At 44.5% G+C, this 15,267-nt stretch overlaps 1 long non-coding RNA gene across 1 annotated transcript; it reads right to left on the reverse strand.

The window, feature by feature from the left end:
- Window positions 1-1,129: 1,129 nt before the first annotated feature.
- On the reverse strand, window positions 1,130-11,051 carry LOC134510233 (uncharacterized). The gene is made up of 3 exons (XR_010069541.1): window positions 10,925-11,051; window positions 1,401-1,536; window positions 1,130-1,251 (listed from the first exon to the last, which is right to left on the reverse strand). It is a non-coding gene; the product is annotated as an uncharacterized LOC134510233 (long non-coding RNA).
- Between the last annotated feature and the right edge of the window lie 4,216 nt (window positions 11,052-15,267).

Genomic DNA, 15,267 nt, shown 5'->3' on the forward strand with positions numbered 1-15,267 from the left:
TTGCTGACTATCCTCTGCGCTCTGCTACAACCATACAGCAGACTGGATCTCTCTGGACATATAGGTGTCTTTGCCGTGTGACTGTATGGCATTGGTGTCATGACCCATCCTACTGCCCTTCATCCCCAAAGTTATATGGGTCACCTGCAGTACAGCACAAAAGAGTGGGTCCCGGGAGGGAGGAGAGGGCGTCTGGCCTGTGGCGGAACAGAGCAAGAGAAGGAGGGGTGAATGCACACATACGCTGCTGGATGGAAGAGGAACTTACACGGAAAGGCAGGAGCAAACCTGAGCCTGCCATGCTCCGTTGCCTGATGCATTACAGCGACACTGCGAAGCCACATGCTTTCCTAGGAGATGTCTTCTACCAAAGGTCCTGAGTCCAACATCTCTCACCACAACGCCTGACATGAAGAGAAGCTGCACAAGAGATGAGCAAAACAAAAGGGAAGGGGTTGGCATGGAGGCATGAACATGCCCACAGTGCTGCTCGTGCCTTCTGGAGGAGCTACGTGCATGCGTGACTGTGTCCATTGCCGAAGCCCAGGGAAGGGTGGGCTGTTGTAGAGCGATTCCTATCTGTGTTAGGGCATCAACCACCTCACGCTCCCTCGCCTCACTCCACAGTGCCTGTATCCATCCAGCTGTGATGCTTCACAGTATGAGGACGCTCAGGCCAGGTGGAAAGCTGTGCCAAGAGGAGATGTTTTGTAGCAGCCAGTGACAGCTGGGGAGACTCTGGAGTATGGTAAAGTGCTGCAGAGCACATGTGGACCTTGGGAGACCTCAGGGAGTCACTGCTTACAGAAACCATCACTGTGCACAGAAACCAAAAGGATATAGAGAGTTTGGGAACACCTGCAGAAGAGGAACTGTAAGCAAGGTCTTCTCCTTGAGCAAAGGCTACCACGACAGCTCACAGACCATAATGGTGAGGCCAAGGGACAGTAGTAAGGAAATATACCTGGCAGAAGAGCATATGTGGTGTTTTCACAGGAGCTCTGGAGTTCAGTAGTGTTATCCTTTCTTCCCTCACAAGTCCATGAGGAGGAGAAGGGACCATAACACACCCATCTGCAGCAGCACCTCCTGCATGTGCAACCATCGCTGTGTTGCAGAGAGGTTCCTCTGTTATTCACTGCCAGGGCCCATTCCTCCTCCTGGAAGCACAATGAGAGGAGGGGTTGTGAGTGCCCCATGGCCCCACAACATGGGCAGGTTTTTGTGCCAACACGAAAAGTCAAATTTGTCCTAAAAAACAAACAGAAAAATTATTAAGGACTAATTCACACCCAAGACAGCACTTCCCAAACATAATGTGTCTCAACTCTTACCTTTCGGTATTTATGACCCTCTCGATACAAGGTAGTAGATATACACTGGTGCAGTCTCTAACTTACCTACGGACTCTCAGTGGTGGGGCATGTAGATGAAGTGGGAGGAAAACCTGAAAATCTGCGTTGTAGATCCTAATGATTAGGAGCTTCTGGATGTCTCGGTGGTGGAGTTCCTTCCAAATGAAAGCCACTTTCTTCTCTGCAGTAGGGAAGTTAAAAGAAAGAACCAGCAGGTGAGGGAAAACAACACTGCTGTAATGAAAGATGAAAGAGAGTCTATACACCAAAGCCAATACAGAGAGAAATAAGGCAGATTTCAGATAAAGGATAGGCAAAGAGAGAGAGAGAGGGAAGAAAGCCAAATCTTCAGAAGTCTGGAAAAGATAGTAGCAGAAATATTTTTTATGTGTATGCAGGTAAATCCTGGTTTTTTCCTCTCTCAGCAATTTAGTGTAATAAATTAGAGGAAATGGCTGCTGATGTTTAAAAGTGCAGATATTTAATATCCCCGGTTCTTTTTCCTGCCTAGGCATAAAGCTGTCTGCATCTTGAGACAATGACGAGGTGAACTGGTTTAAAGGTGAGGAAAGATTTAATGCTGACTTTCCATCTAAGCGCATTACCTACCACCAGACCAGCCTGACAGCCCGTAAAACCCGAGAGCTCCTTTTGGGACTCCAATTTCTCCCATTTGTGTGAGGGAGCAGAATCAGCTCAAAAGTGTCCTTAGAGGCTGCAGTGCATTAGTAGGGGTGGAGGGGTGACACTACAAGAATACTGTGGGTGCGCGGGGATCCCCCAAACTTGCCCTGAGAGCAGCCAGTCTTAAGGAAAATCCCTGTCATCCATTCCAAGCAGGGGCAATGTCAGAGTCCCCGGCTGACTGAGACGATGTCTCCCTGTGATGGTGTTTCCCAAACCTTTTAAACTCACCTCTCCACTCACCTTTTTTTTTCTTCATCTGTCTTTGTGCGATCTCCTTAAGTGTTCACACCATGACTAGACTTTCAAGATACAATTCCATGTAGTTTGGATATGTCCTTTATCATGACTAAATCAGGATCATTTAATTTTATTACTCAAGTTTTATAGATAATTTTTTTTTTTTGTAATGAAACTTTAAAAATAATCTGTGGGAAGAATGCTTTGCAGAAGAGAAAAGCATAAGGAAAAACTCTGTTCTTAGAAGTATGATGCAGTAATAAATTTGTGTGTATAAAACTGGAGAGCTCTCTCTCTAAGGGGCTGTTCTGTGCTTGTTCAGAGAGTATCTTTGGAGGCAGCCAGCAGGTTTTCATTAAAAAAGAAGTATGATGTGAGGAGATAATCCCAGGTTAGTGGTGCTCAGGTGGGTGCCTGTTTGTTTAAGCATCTTTTCATGTTATAGCTCCTTGGAGAGGAAGAGGGGTCATATTTAAGAATAAGAACAACTATTTGAGTGTAATGCCCAGTATGAGAAAAAATCCTGTACAAAAGCTTTAGATCTGACTTCTCTGTAGGATTTCTTTTTTGAGGGGCTGGATGTCATCTTACAGCTGAGGAAAGAAAAAGAAGAATAGAACAGAATGAAAAAAAAGAAGAGGATTGGAAATTAGAGAGGGAAATTGTGTAGATGTGGGAGGAAAAAAATAACAGGAAAAAAAAGAAACTTATTTTAAATAGGAAAATAACAAAAAATGGAGGGAGGCAGAAAAATGGGTAAATGAGGATAAAAGGAAAATCAGCTTCCCAGGATGAGGAAAGAGGTGGCCAATATCTTTATGAAGCCACTCCATCGCCATCAAATGTCTTGGAGATTGGGGAGGTTCCTGGTGACTGGAAAAAGACAAGTGTCACACTCATCTTCAAGAAAAGCAGGAAAGACGATCCAGGGACAGGCAGCTCAGTCAGCCAACCTCTGTGCCTGGGAAAGGCTGCGAAGCAAATCCCAGCACATGAATAATAAGGTAGTTAGAAACAGCCAGCATGGACTTACCAAAGCCTGACCGTGTCTATGATTGCTGCCTATGATGACTTTGTTTGAAATCACAGCAAAACTGGTGAGATATGGCCTTGATAAGCAGACTGTAAGTTGAATGGAAAAATGTCTGGGCCACTGGGCTCAAAGGAGAAAGATACCTAGTCCAAAATCGAGCTGATGATCAGTTACTAGGGGTACCACAGTCCCTGCAGGAGGGCAGGGCTGCCATTCAGAGAGACCTGTGCAGGCTGGAGAAAGGGGCCATCAGGAACCACATGAAGGTCAGCATGAAGTTCAAAAGGAAACGCAGGTCCCACATCTGGACAGGAATAACCCCATGCCCCAGCACAGCCTGGGGCGGACTGGCTGGGAAGTGGCTCTGCAGAAAAGGCCCTGGGGGTCCTGGTGGACAAACTGACCATGAGCCAGCAGTGCGTCCTTGCAGCAAAGGTGGCCAACAGACTCCTGGGCTGCATTAGGAAGAGCCCTGCCAGCAGGTGTGATCCTTCGCCTCTGTATGATACCTGTGGGACTACATTTGTGTACTGTGTGCAGTTTTGGTGTCCCCATTGCAAGAAAAACAGCCAGTCCAAGCCAAAACAAGCAAGTCCAATGCAGAGCTACCAAGATGGTCAGGGGGCTAGAGCTCCTGTGGCATAAGGAGAGGCTGAGCGAGACATGTCTGTGCAGCCTGAAGAAGAGAAGGCTCAGGGGTGATTTTGGTTCGGGCTGCAACTACCTGGTCAGAGGATCTAGAGAATCTAGAGCCAGACTCTTCTCAGAGGTGCATGGTGACAAGACAAGAGGCAGTGGACAAAGTTGTGACATGGGAAGTTCTGTTTAGATGTAAGGAAGAAAAATACCACCATGAGGGTGTCAGATACTGGAGGAGGTTTCCCAGAGAAGTTGGAGACTCTCCAGCCTGACCAAGTTGGACCTGCCCTTCTAGTTTGTAGGTGAACAGAGGCATTTCAAAATGGAAGTGGCAGATGACAGAAAGAGGCACTAAAAAGACAAGTGTAGAATGAAGGAACAACAGAATATAGACAAGGAGAAGAGAGATGGAAAAAACAAATACACAAAAAAGGCCTGGTGGAAAATGCCAGAAGGTATCACAGATAGATACCCAAAAATGGACATAGTGACATTTCAGAGCAAAGAAGCAGGAGGAAAGTTCCCTGGAAAAGACTGACAGCAAGTGAAGGGTCCCTGTTACTCTGCAGACCTTCATAAAAGGAAAATGAGGGTAAGAAAAGCAGCCTAAAGCAAAAACGTAGATTTGCAGATGCCAGAATGTGGATCAGAACAAATAGAAAATAAAACTAAGTTGTTTGGTCCTCTTTCTTTCTTCTAGAAACGTAGAAACTTCTGCCAGCTGAAACGCAAACAGCAAGCACCTCCATGAAAGCACAACTAATGAAGCTGGTTTTCCCATTCAGTCACATAATTCCCATTCCTTTCCCTTCCCATATGTTCCTTCTAACCCCTTCATACCTCCTAATGTCCCTCACAGCACCTTTTGCTCCCTCCTTTTTCATGCTATTCTTCTAGCCCTTCCTCCTCTCCTCTCCTCTCCTCTCCTCTCCTCTCCTCTCCTCTCCTCTCCTCTCCTCTCCTCTCCTCTCCTCTCCTCTCCTCTCCTCTCCTCTCCTCTCCTCTCCTCTCCCTCTCCTCTCCCTCTCCTCTCCCTCTCCTCTCCCTCTCCTCTCCCTCTCCTCTCCCTCTCCTCTCCTCTCCTTTCTGCTGGGGGTGGTTTGAGCTGGGCCGTACAGTTAATGTATCGGTGGCTAATGACTAGTAGCAAAACGTAAGCCTTTCGCTCAGTGGTGGCGCTCGTCTGGACCTATCAGAAGTACTATCATTATATCACCCAGTGACCCAGCCACCAAAAACTGCAGCAACTTCATGTCCTCTGCACCACCCTCCCCCAGTCAAATCTGATTAAACTGGTAAACGAGTGGACAAATGGCGAGGGACTAGCTGGTAAAGTGACAGCAAACACAGACAGATGAAAATGCTGTGCTTGGACAAGCTTTGTTTCCTTTGGAAACCAGACTTCAACCCACTCTACGTTGAATGCTCTTCCTTCCCTCTGGGAAATTCTCATTTAGGCAGGGTCTGGTGGACCATGCAGGATTCCCAGTGCCCAGCTTCATGTTTTACCCAGGACATCACACCGTTTCCCAGTAAAGCCACGCAGCCCTCCAGATGTGCGCACAGCACCCAGTGCACAACCAAGCCACCCCATCTGGTTTGCAGGTCACGCTTGTCCCCGTTAACATCCCTCCTACCAGAGTCGGGTTATTCAAATGCCATCCAGTACATGGCACTCTTCTTTTGTGCCTTAAAAGTAACAATCTTCAAAAGGTCTTGGCTCTTGCTTTCTTAAGAGGATCTAGTTTTTTGTTCCTGTGCCCGGCAGATTTTTGGCCTCTGAGTTGCTGAGTGCCAAGCGTTGGCCCTCATGCCCCCAAGTGCATCATATGCCACCCAGTGCTAGTTTTGCCCAGATGAGTTCTGGATAACTAGAGAGTAAAATACTATTGTAAAATATTGGGCCTCCACACGTGGTTAATAAATAATGTTTTATAGGGTGATTTTTTTACTGTATATTGGAAAAGCACCATATATTTATAATAGCAATGTTTCTGAGAAAGGTTAAATGTGTCACTGCTAAAGAAAATGTATTACAAACCTGATATTGCCGGAAGGGCAAGTGGTCTTTTCCAAGAAGCCAAAAACAAACTAAGGTCTTGAAAAATGACAGGCAGGAGCAAGGCGCTCACAGCTTTGTCCCTAGGTGGCACAAATCAATTCGAAGAGAAACGGAATTACTGTTTCAGATGCGGATGCACAACAGCAGGCTGGGTTGGCCAGTTCTCAGACCACGGCAGCAGCGGTAGCAGCTCTGCCTACATATGCCTAAGCCAAGCTCTTCAGCTAAATGACAAGATGGGAGACTGCGTTGCCACTAGTTAGGCAGGCCACTTTCTTGCGTGTTTCAGAATTATGGTTCCATTAGGATTAAAAAAATTGTAACCAAGTCTTCAAACACAATGCTCAAACACCTTATTCACCACTTTGCTACCAAGAACGAAGTCAAAGCTGATGCTGTAAAGCAATTTAATAGCACTTTAAAATCTGGGATGCAGAAGTATTTTACAACCCACAACACTTCTTGCTACATGGATGTGTTAGCAGTGTTTATGTACCAGAGCTAACTGCAGCTCCCACAGACATCTGTACAGCAGCCTTGAAGGCCTGACTACCTCGTACTCCCGAAAGGCTTGGGAAACTATTTAAGGGAAGTTGGATGTTTTGGGTTTGTATTCTTTTTAAATAAAAAAAAATGTAAAAATGAGGTGCTTTGTCTTTTTAAGAAAAGGAACCATCGAGTTAGTTTGTGGATGGTTATTCACTGATGACATTTTCACAGTGACTGAAAGCATGGACCCGTCACACAGAATCACTTATCAAACAAAAGACTACAAAGGTGTGGTAATTCGTGGCTATTTTTACCCTGAAGAAGTACAAAGTGCTCATGTCAAACAGCATGTTTGCTGGACTGGAAGATTTGTACCTCGAGAAATAGAAAGGGGATAAGGCAGTGGTTATTGCTGAATTGATTGGAATGGCTTCCTAAATCCCACACACGGGAGGATATTTCCCACGTCTGCAACACTTGGATGCAATGCTTTCCAGAACGAATATGTAACAGGGAGGTTTCCATCACTCTTCCCAGCAAAGTCAGCACCTGGGTATTCCAACAAAATCCAAATCTGTCTTTCCAATACAGTTAGTAACACCCTTGGACCCCTTGGGAAGCAAGTGTAATGGAAACACACCAGCCCTATGACTGAAAAACACAGTTTTTCAAAATCTGTTATATGGGTAAGAAATAACCATAGCTTTTGTTTAGTCCTCCAGGGATTACTTCTCCAAAGTTTAACATGTCAGTCCATAACTTCTGAGCTCATCATCTGATGGATGATGTGCTCGGAGTGAAAGTAACCTGAAAGCTTTGTATAGCACTTGGGCATTTTTCATCACATATCATCTAATGGGCACCACTGCATTGAAAAACCTTTTATATTCCTTTTTCTGCAGATGTTTCCAAAGGATTCAACTTTTTGAAGCCCTCAACAGGCACTGCAGAATACTAGTGTTTGAGGGGCCATCTGCATTGCTGTTGTGTTGCATACTTATCCAGGACAAAAAAGCCAACTAATTTGTTTCCACTTCTTATGACTATCCACATTATATTCCTGTGAGTAAACATCCTACTGGCACCACTTCATTGCAATAATTTCAGATCAGAACCGAGATATTTAATTTTTATTTTGGCAAGGTGATGATTGAACTGTATCCCCACAAACCTCTGCAGAAATCTGAAAAAACACTTCAGACCAACAAGAATTGAGATGGTGAAAATTATGGGGATCCTAAACAATTGTGTAGCCTGGATGCATCCTTAGTACATGGGATTCTCTATGACCTATGGAAGAAGGGCTATTGTCCTTTGAAAAACTGCAGTTTGGGGAGCAGGAGAAGTAGAGACTACTAACTGATATATTAAAATGGCCGTATAAAATACTGCCAAAAGTATTTTATGTTACATCTCCAAAACTGTTTTCAACAATGGGGTGAACCTGCTATATGGAGGATTTCAAGAAGTCTTACAAGAAGTGCATCTTACCACAATACACAGGATACTTCTAAGTCTCTCAGAAGAAAAGTTGTGAAACATCTAGTCTGCTGTAGATGAAAAACTTAGAAGAAGCTGGGAAGAAAGACAAAGAGCTCTCCTGAGGGTGAAAGAGATGGTTAAAGATGGCTTTTCTCACTGTCGGTCTAAAGAGTGTACTAAATCTAAAGCAGATCTGTTCCAAATAACTCCCACACAGACCTGGAGACAGAAAAAAACCTATTCATTGAGGTGCCAGTAATCAAAAAGACAGCAAAATTTAACTTTAGTCCAGTATACCTCCCATTATTTCACCAGCTGTTTTAAGACAATAACTTTTATTACTCATGCTTTTTATGAGGGTCTTTTTCTTTAGCATCCTTGTCAAAAGCATGTTTTCTTTTAAGATGCTGAAGGCTGTTTTTGAAATGGCTGCTACTAAATTGTCTAAGGCAGAACAGAATATAGCTTGCTTCTGTCGGGGGGGGGGGGCTCCCTTTAAGAGGGTCATATTTCTCTTAATGCAGCTGGACAGGCTTTCTTTCAGCAGGAGTAGACCTTAAAAAGTGTTTGTTGCTATATCATCTCATTTTATACTCAGAGATTGCTTTTCAGAAGATATAAACCAGTAGGCAATGTAGAAGGTAAAGTCTAAAAATCTGGAGTGTAAAAGCATTTAATGCCAATACTGGATATTTGCAAGGTTTGCTGTTAGCATCCTCAAAAGCTTCTGGAAGGAACAGACTGGTGCATGTTGTATTCCCATGAACAGAGACTCTTCCACTCCAAAAAATGTTACATCAAGGGAACAGGTATGATACAGATCGCAGAAGCGGACATTAGCAAAGACTGTGATGTGTTTCCAAGCAATGTTATCAATGCGTTGCATAGTAAGATCTCAAGATCTGAGGGAAACAACAAGTGAAAGGCTTCATCAGAATCTCCCACACCAGCTGGGTTGGAAGCATTATCCTTTGGACAGATTTCCCTTCCAGGCGGGAAGCAATGGGGCTGTTTGTCGCTCAGCAGGCTCCATCCCTATACTGCAGCTTCATAAATGCACCTCGTCTCATGTATGGAAACCAACAGCAAACGCATTTTCTTTTCCTTGATCTGTGCAACACATGGGACAACCCACAGCTTCTAAGATGTGGGGTTTTTTTCTTTTCCCCCTCCAGCTAGAGGCCAGTCCCTAGCAGCAGACCCAGAGGAGATAGTGGTATCAAACTGTTTAACACGTTTATTAATGACCCGGACAAGGAGGCAGAGTGCACCCTCAGATTATCCAAAATTGAGAGGAGTGGCTGATACGCCAAAGAGTTGTGCTGCCATCCAGAGTGACATCAACAAGATGGAGAAATGGGCTGACAGGAACCTCATGAAGTTCAACAAGGAGAAGTTCAAAATCCTGTGCCTGGGAAGGATCAATCCCATGCATCAGTCTAGTTTGGAGAAGAGAAGACTCACTGGGACCTTATCCATGTGTATAAACACCTGATAGGAGGGACTAAAGAAGACAGAGACAGGAATTTTGCAGTGGTGCCCAGTGGAAGGTTGAGAAGCAATGGCCACAAACCAAAATACAGGATTAAACATAAGAAAAAGCTTTTTTACCTTGAGGGTGGCCAGACACTGGAACAGGTTGCCCAGAGGAGTTGTGGAGTCTCCATCCTTGGAGGTATTCAAAACCTGACTAGACACAGCCCTTGGCAACCTGCTGTAGGTGACCCTGTTCTGAGCAGGGCTTGGACTGGAGATCTCCAAAGGTGCCTTCGCACCGCAGCGATTCTGCAGTTCTGGGGTGATAATGGTCAGCCTGGTCCCAGGAAGCTCTTAGGGCATTTTATGACTAAGGCACTAGTGGACATTAGCCTTTTTAGACCATTCCCATGACAGATGCTAGTCCAGGGCTGAAAACAAGGTTGTCCTAGAACAGCAAGGAAACCACAGGTAGGTCTTTGATGCACCTATTTTTACTCATCTTAATTCTGCCTTCAGGAAGAGTCAGAGCTGGAAGTTTTGCTGAATTCTAGATTAGGATGTTTCTGAAGACCAAAACAAAACTCTAAATGGTTTATGATTTTATTCTATCGGCCAGTAGAGGGAGGAAAGAGAGAGAAAATGGAAAGAGTCATTCTTGATTCTCGGAGGCTGAATAGCTGTTCTCTTTCATATTGGCACCAGGACTTCACAGCCCTGGAGCCAAATTTGCTCTGTCAGAGCTATTGTAATGGATGAAACTGCATGAGATTTAGTTATTCTCTTAGATACCGTAACCACACCTAACATGCTGCTGTGTGGCTGACACCAAGGCCTGAATCCAGCTGTAATCTGTCCTGACAGTTGACATCAGTGTGAACAACTGGACTCAGCACAGGTTTCCGTAAACCTAGAACTGCATTAAAGTCTGTGTCTCATTTAAACTTTTTGTCTCCTACCAAGGCTGTAAAGTGATGGAATGAATCCTCTCCAGCCATTCACAAGGATGTTCTCTTGTACAAAGCGAGGAGAAAGCACTCGCAGGTGTTTGTGTCCAGCAACTACCCCTGAACTGCAGCCTGGACTGAAAGGGGACAGGGGAGAAGATCAGCCCCCACACCCCAACCTACCTATGGCTTTCAATGTTTCATTGCTGAGGGAAAAAGTACTGTTCTTTTCTCTTCTGATACCCTATCACTAGGCAAAGTGAGGACTTCCTAAGTGTTTTGCTCACGTGTAATGCTGAAACAAGTTAACCTCACAAAAGCTAAGGTTGCAGGACCTGCCCCGGCTCAATCCCACCACTTCTAACAGAGTTGCATTTATATGCCGTTTTTTAATATAGCAACAGATTATAAATAATGGATTTACTGCTGAAAGTTATTGATGGAGAAATACAGGAAAATAAGTTACAGCTTGAACTAAAATTAGATCATCCATCTGTGTCCAATTTCAAATACTCACTTGGTTCTGGCCCGAGTAAGCCCCAAGGTGAACGGGATCCAGGTTGAACTGCTGCACCAATGCTGTTCTGGCATTAAACTGCATGAGCTGCACCAGACATCTTCATTAGTCCCTCTTCTTCTCCAGAACTCCATGTTGGCGGTTTTAATAGAGTTCTGCTCTCAAAATAGTATTTCCAGGAGTGCATAAATGGTGTCAAGTCCCAAGTGCAATTTTCAGAGCTGAATGTATAGCATGTAAAAGCCAGTCAATCAATCCTCAGTGACACAGATTCTTCTGCATAAATGGCCCTTTGGAAAAATTTTGCTCAGGTTTGAGCCTGGCTCCTGATTGAGATGTCTGTGAAACTTCTGTTTGAGTTTTGTAGCTTGCTATGCACACGTAGTTACTCTACACAACCTTTTCTAGTGTGGAAAATGCAGAGCCTTTGGAAGTCTTTTTACAGAAAACTGAGAAAGAAAAAACACGATGGAAATTCTCTCTCCTTGATTTGTTATTTTAATGTGCCAAATTCCTCCCAGCTGAATTTGATGGCAAATGAAGAGACATTTTGTGTACAGTTGAAAACTGCAATACAGTCAAGGGTGGATCACATTCTTCTCAAAGATTACTACAAACCTTAAATGAACACAGAGACATGTCCACGCGGTGGCAGCAGAGGAGGGAAGTGAGAAAACATCCACAGGAAGCCCGAAGATAAACATTAGTGACCTGAGGTGGAGCATTTCTTAGTTAAGTGTACATTTAAGTGCATGCATCTTCAAAACCGGGACTGTGAGCCAATGCACTGAGCATCCGTGACTACCCAAATCCAGCCAGAAGACGGAAGTCTACACACCACCTCAATGAGAAGCACGTTCACCTGGCACTATCTGGGAGGGAAGTTGCTCTTGAGAGGGAAAGTAGATGTCTAAGTTTACAGCGTGCCATGCCACCTACCGTAAAGGCACATTTTCCGTCCTGTGTCTCACGGATTCTCTCAACACCCAGCAGCACCTAGAATTGAGGAGCAGATTTCATCAGCTGGAAGCAGAGCAGCAGGAGCAGGTAGAGGGCAGCAAGAATTGGCAGAGGTTTCCCTCTGTACCCCAGCCTGCCGTGTACATTAGCGATGTGGCATCCACCTGTAAGAAGTCTCTCACTATTGCTGGTAAATCTAGGAAATAAAAATCTCAGCTTTAAGGAAGCCTGCAGCTCACTTGCCTTTGGTCAAGCAGGATGAAAAAGCTGAGGGGGAGGAAAAAAAAGAAAAAAAAATGTGTAGGGACCTGCTTGGACTCACAGCCTTGTGAAGAAACCACAGGACAAGGGTGATCCGTGTTGAACACAAACTGTACAGCATCTTTCACACACCAAGCTGGCCCGATAGTTATTCCCTGGCTCATTGCCATGTGCATGTACACGCTCGTCTTCTCTCTCCCAGGAAGACCGTTTCAGCTGTCACAGGTCAGGGATAAAGAAAAATGAGCTTAATAAAACCAGATGCAGAGAAGAAAAACCCTCAAGCAACTAAATCATGGTTTTCTACTTTGAGAAATACCTGGTATAATTGAGTCTGTTCCATCTTTTTAAAAGTCAGCTCTGCTTTGCCTCTTGCAAGCCAGGTGGGTGCGTCCTTTCTTCTGACCCACCACTCTGAAAGGCTCCAATAGCTAAACAAGGCACCCAGCAGTCCCCAGACTCCCAACCGGTACTGGACTGTGCTGATATTGCCAGCCAGGTCACCTCTGAGCAGATCTCGCAGGGAGCTACAAGGGAGGAGTAGGCTACAGCACATGTTTTTGCTAAATTTAGTGCTCTTACTTTGGTGCAAAAAATATCAGCCGAGCTAGAGAAGGCAGTGACAGAGTAAGGTGCTCCTCTGGCTTTTCAGAGGAACTGTATTTCCTCAGAAACTGCTGTGATGAGAGGAACAATTATGAAGGAATTAAACACAATTTTACCCATTTAAGTGTTTTCCTGATCCGAAAGTGAGAACAGCCTGCCTTCCAACTGATTTCACTACCAGATATCCCAAGCAGTGTTGCATTCACAGGGGGAAAAACTCCTTCTCTGACCTCTGCAGTGCCAACAGTAGACCAACCACAAAAGAAAGGCCCGAGCGCCAGTTTCCTGAGTGCTTCCAGGTCCTCAGGAAGTGGTGTCTGTACCTTCGTGTATGATGGGGTATGTGTCCCCAGGATACAGGACAGCAGAAATGCAGTTTTCCGTAAGGACTGGGGCTGAGCGCTGGCAATAGTGTTTAGGGTAGCGCTGTATCACGGAGATCTGAAACTCAGTTTGAGCACGATCTGCAGTTGCCATTAACCAGGACTCCTCTCCGTGGTCAGTGCAAGAAAGGGAGGAAACAGCAGTGGTTAGGGAGCCTGGGACACCTATCATTGGCTGTCTTCACTTGATGACCAAGCCTTCAGGACCCAGGTCTACTCTCCAACCTACAGCTACGGCCAAAGAGCTCTCACTCACAAATAAAACTTCTGTGCCCTCCTCTTCTGGAACCTGCTCTTTTATTTGCAAGTCTAAACATGGAGACTGTTGTGATTTTAGAGCATGGCGTGATCCTGACACCGTGCCTACACATACAAGTCCTTGTTCTCTGCCTACACTCACACTCCCCAGCCTCTTCTCTGAGTCCCAGCTCTCCTGTCCCCCCTAAGTACTAAATCTCATATACAAAGGCAAGCTAAATATAATTTAGGGTACATACTAGAAGCATTTAGCTGGAAGCAGTGGAAAGTCACTCGCCAGGACCCTGCTGTTACAATTTGCCGCAGTGAGCAGACTCCTATCCATAACACATGGATTTCCACAAGGAAATTCAAAGTGCTTAAATCTAGGACAACTCCACTTTGCTGGTCAGAGGCAGCAGCAATGTCCCATCAAGGGACTGGACCTCCCTTGTACATCAGTGGGGGTGATACAGGGTGATTGATAGCATTTCTGTGAGATGCCTTAGACAAGGGAGAGAAAGGACCCGGGGCTTTAGACCATGCTTCACACAGGAGAAGGTCAACAAGGCCGGACATAGCTTAATAGAGGACAAGCCAATTAATAGCCGTATGACTAGGTGCTGTCAATTTTAAAAGTCATTTTGAACGGAAGAGAAGCCACCTCCCCCCAGCTCTGCTGAAGCCCCAGCTGATTTCCACCTTATAAAATGACGTTTTTCAATAGACTGGATAGAAGTTAGTATTTACTAAGCCAGAGACCACTATTCTCTCAAAAAAATCACACGCTGAAACTATTTATGCTACCCTTGATACACATGAATTTCAGGACTTGCTAGTCAGCAATAGATTTTTGCTCCTTTTTTTAACAGAAATATGGCATTTAATAGTTCCATTCAGGACTAGCGGCCAAGCAACTGTGAGTTCTTGAGCAGGCAGGCCCAGCTAATTTCAAAATGGATTGCTCTGTGAAGGAAGGATAGCACTTCCCAGATCACAGAAATGGTTTACTGGCCCCAGTCTCATATAAAACAGTCTCTTGGTGGAGAGCTAAACAGTTTTAAAAGGTGTCAGAGAAACCATTAGGCAATAAAAATTCACAGAGCAATTTTGCCAGAGAAAAAGCATAAATAAAAAGTGCATCGTTTCTCTCCCAGACTTTCTTGCAAGTCAGCGGCATTCAGAGAGATGTGCCACAGCTCGAGCTGAGCTAAAGGTAATTAAAAAGTGTTGGCTGTCTTGTGTCAAAATTTCAGCTTGTACTCAGGCGCTTTAATCAGAAAAGCAGCAATTGTATAAATGGTGCCACTGGATGAAGGGAGAGCAGAGAGTACAGCAAGCATAGATCAAATCCTGTATGTATATTGAAAAGAAAAATAGCAACTGATCCTTATTTATGTATGGGTGCATTCACTCCGTAGCCAAAGAAAACATACACACAAAGAATTGCCTCTTGCAAGGAAATGTAAATGCTAAAATGCAGCGTCCAGCCAGTTCGGGCTATTTTGCTTCAAGGATATACTGATTTGCTTTTGACTTTGTAAGTTTTAGTTATGTCAAATGTTACAGATTCTTCTTGGAGGTCTTTCAGCCCATAAAGAAATATGACAGGCTACTTAGAGCATTAACAGGAAGAAATCTGAGCCCCACCATTAAGCAGAGCTATTCTAGGGGAAGAGTATTCAAAAATTTGGGGTTTGCTTGTGGGGTTTTTTTTTTTCATTAAAAAAACCCAAACAAAATTCATGCCATTCATGTTAATCCAGCAGCTGCTAAAATTTAAAAGAACCCTGCTTATTAAATCAGCAGGTTGTAGTTTCTTGCGAAACTACTTTTAAGCAAAGAGAAAAAAAATCCACAAAGCGGGAACAGTGAACCAGGATAACATCTCCATCG

Source organism: Chroicocephalus ridibundus, chromosome 1, assembly GCF_963924245.1.
Source record: "Chroicocephalus ridibundus chromosome 1, bChrRid1.1, whole genome shotgun sequence".
In the NCBI taxonomy this organism is placed as follows: domain Eukaryota; kingdom Metazoa; phylum Chordata; class Aves; order Charadriiformes; family Laridae; genus Chroicocephalus; species Chroicocephalus ridibundus.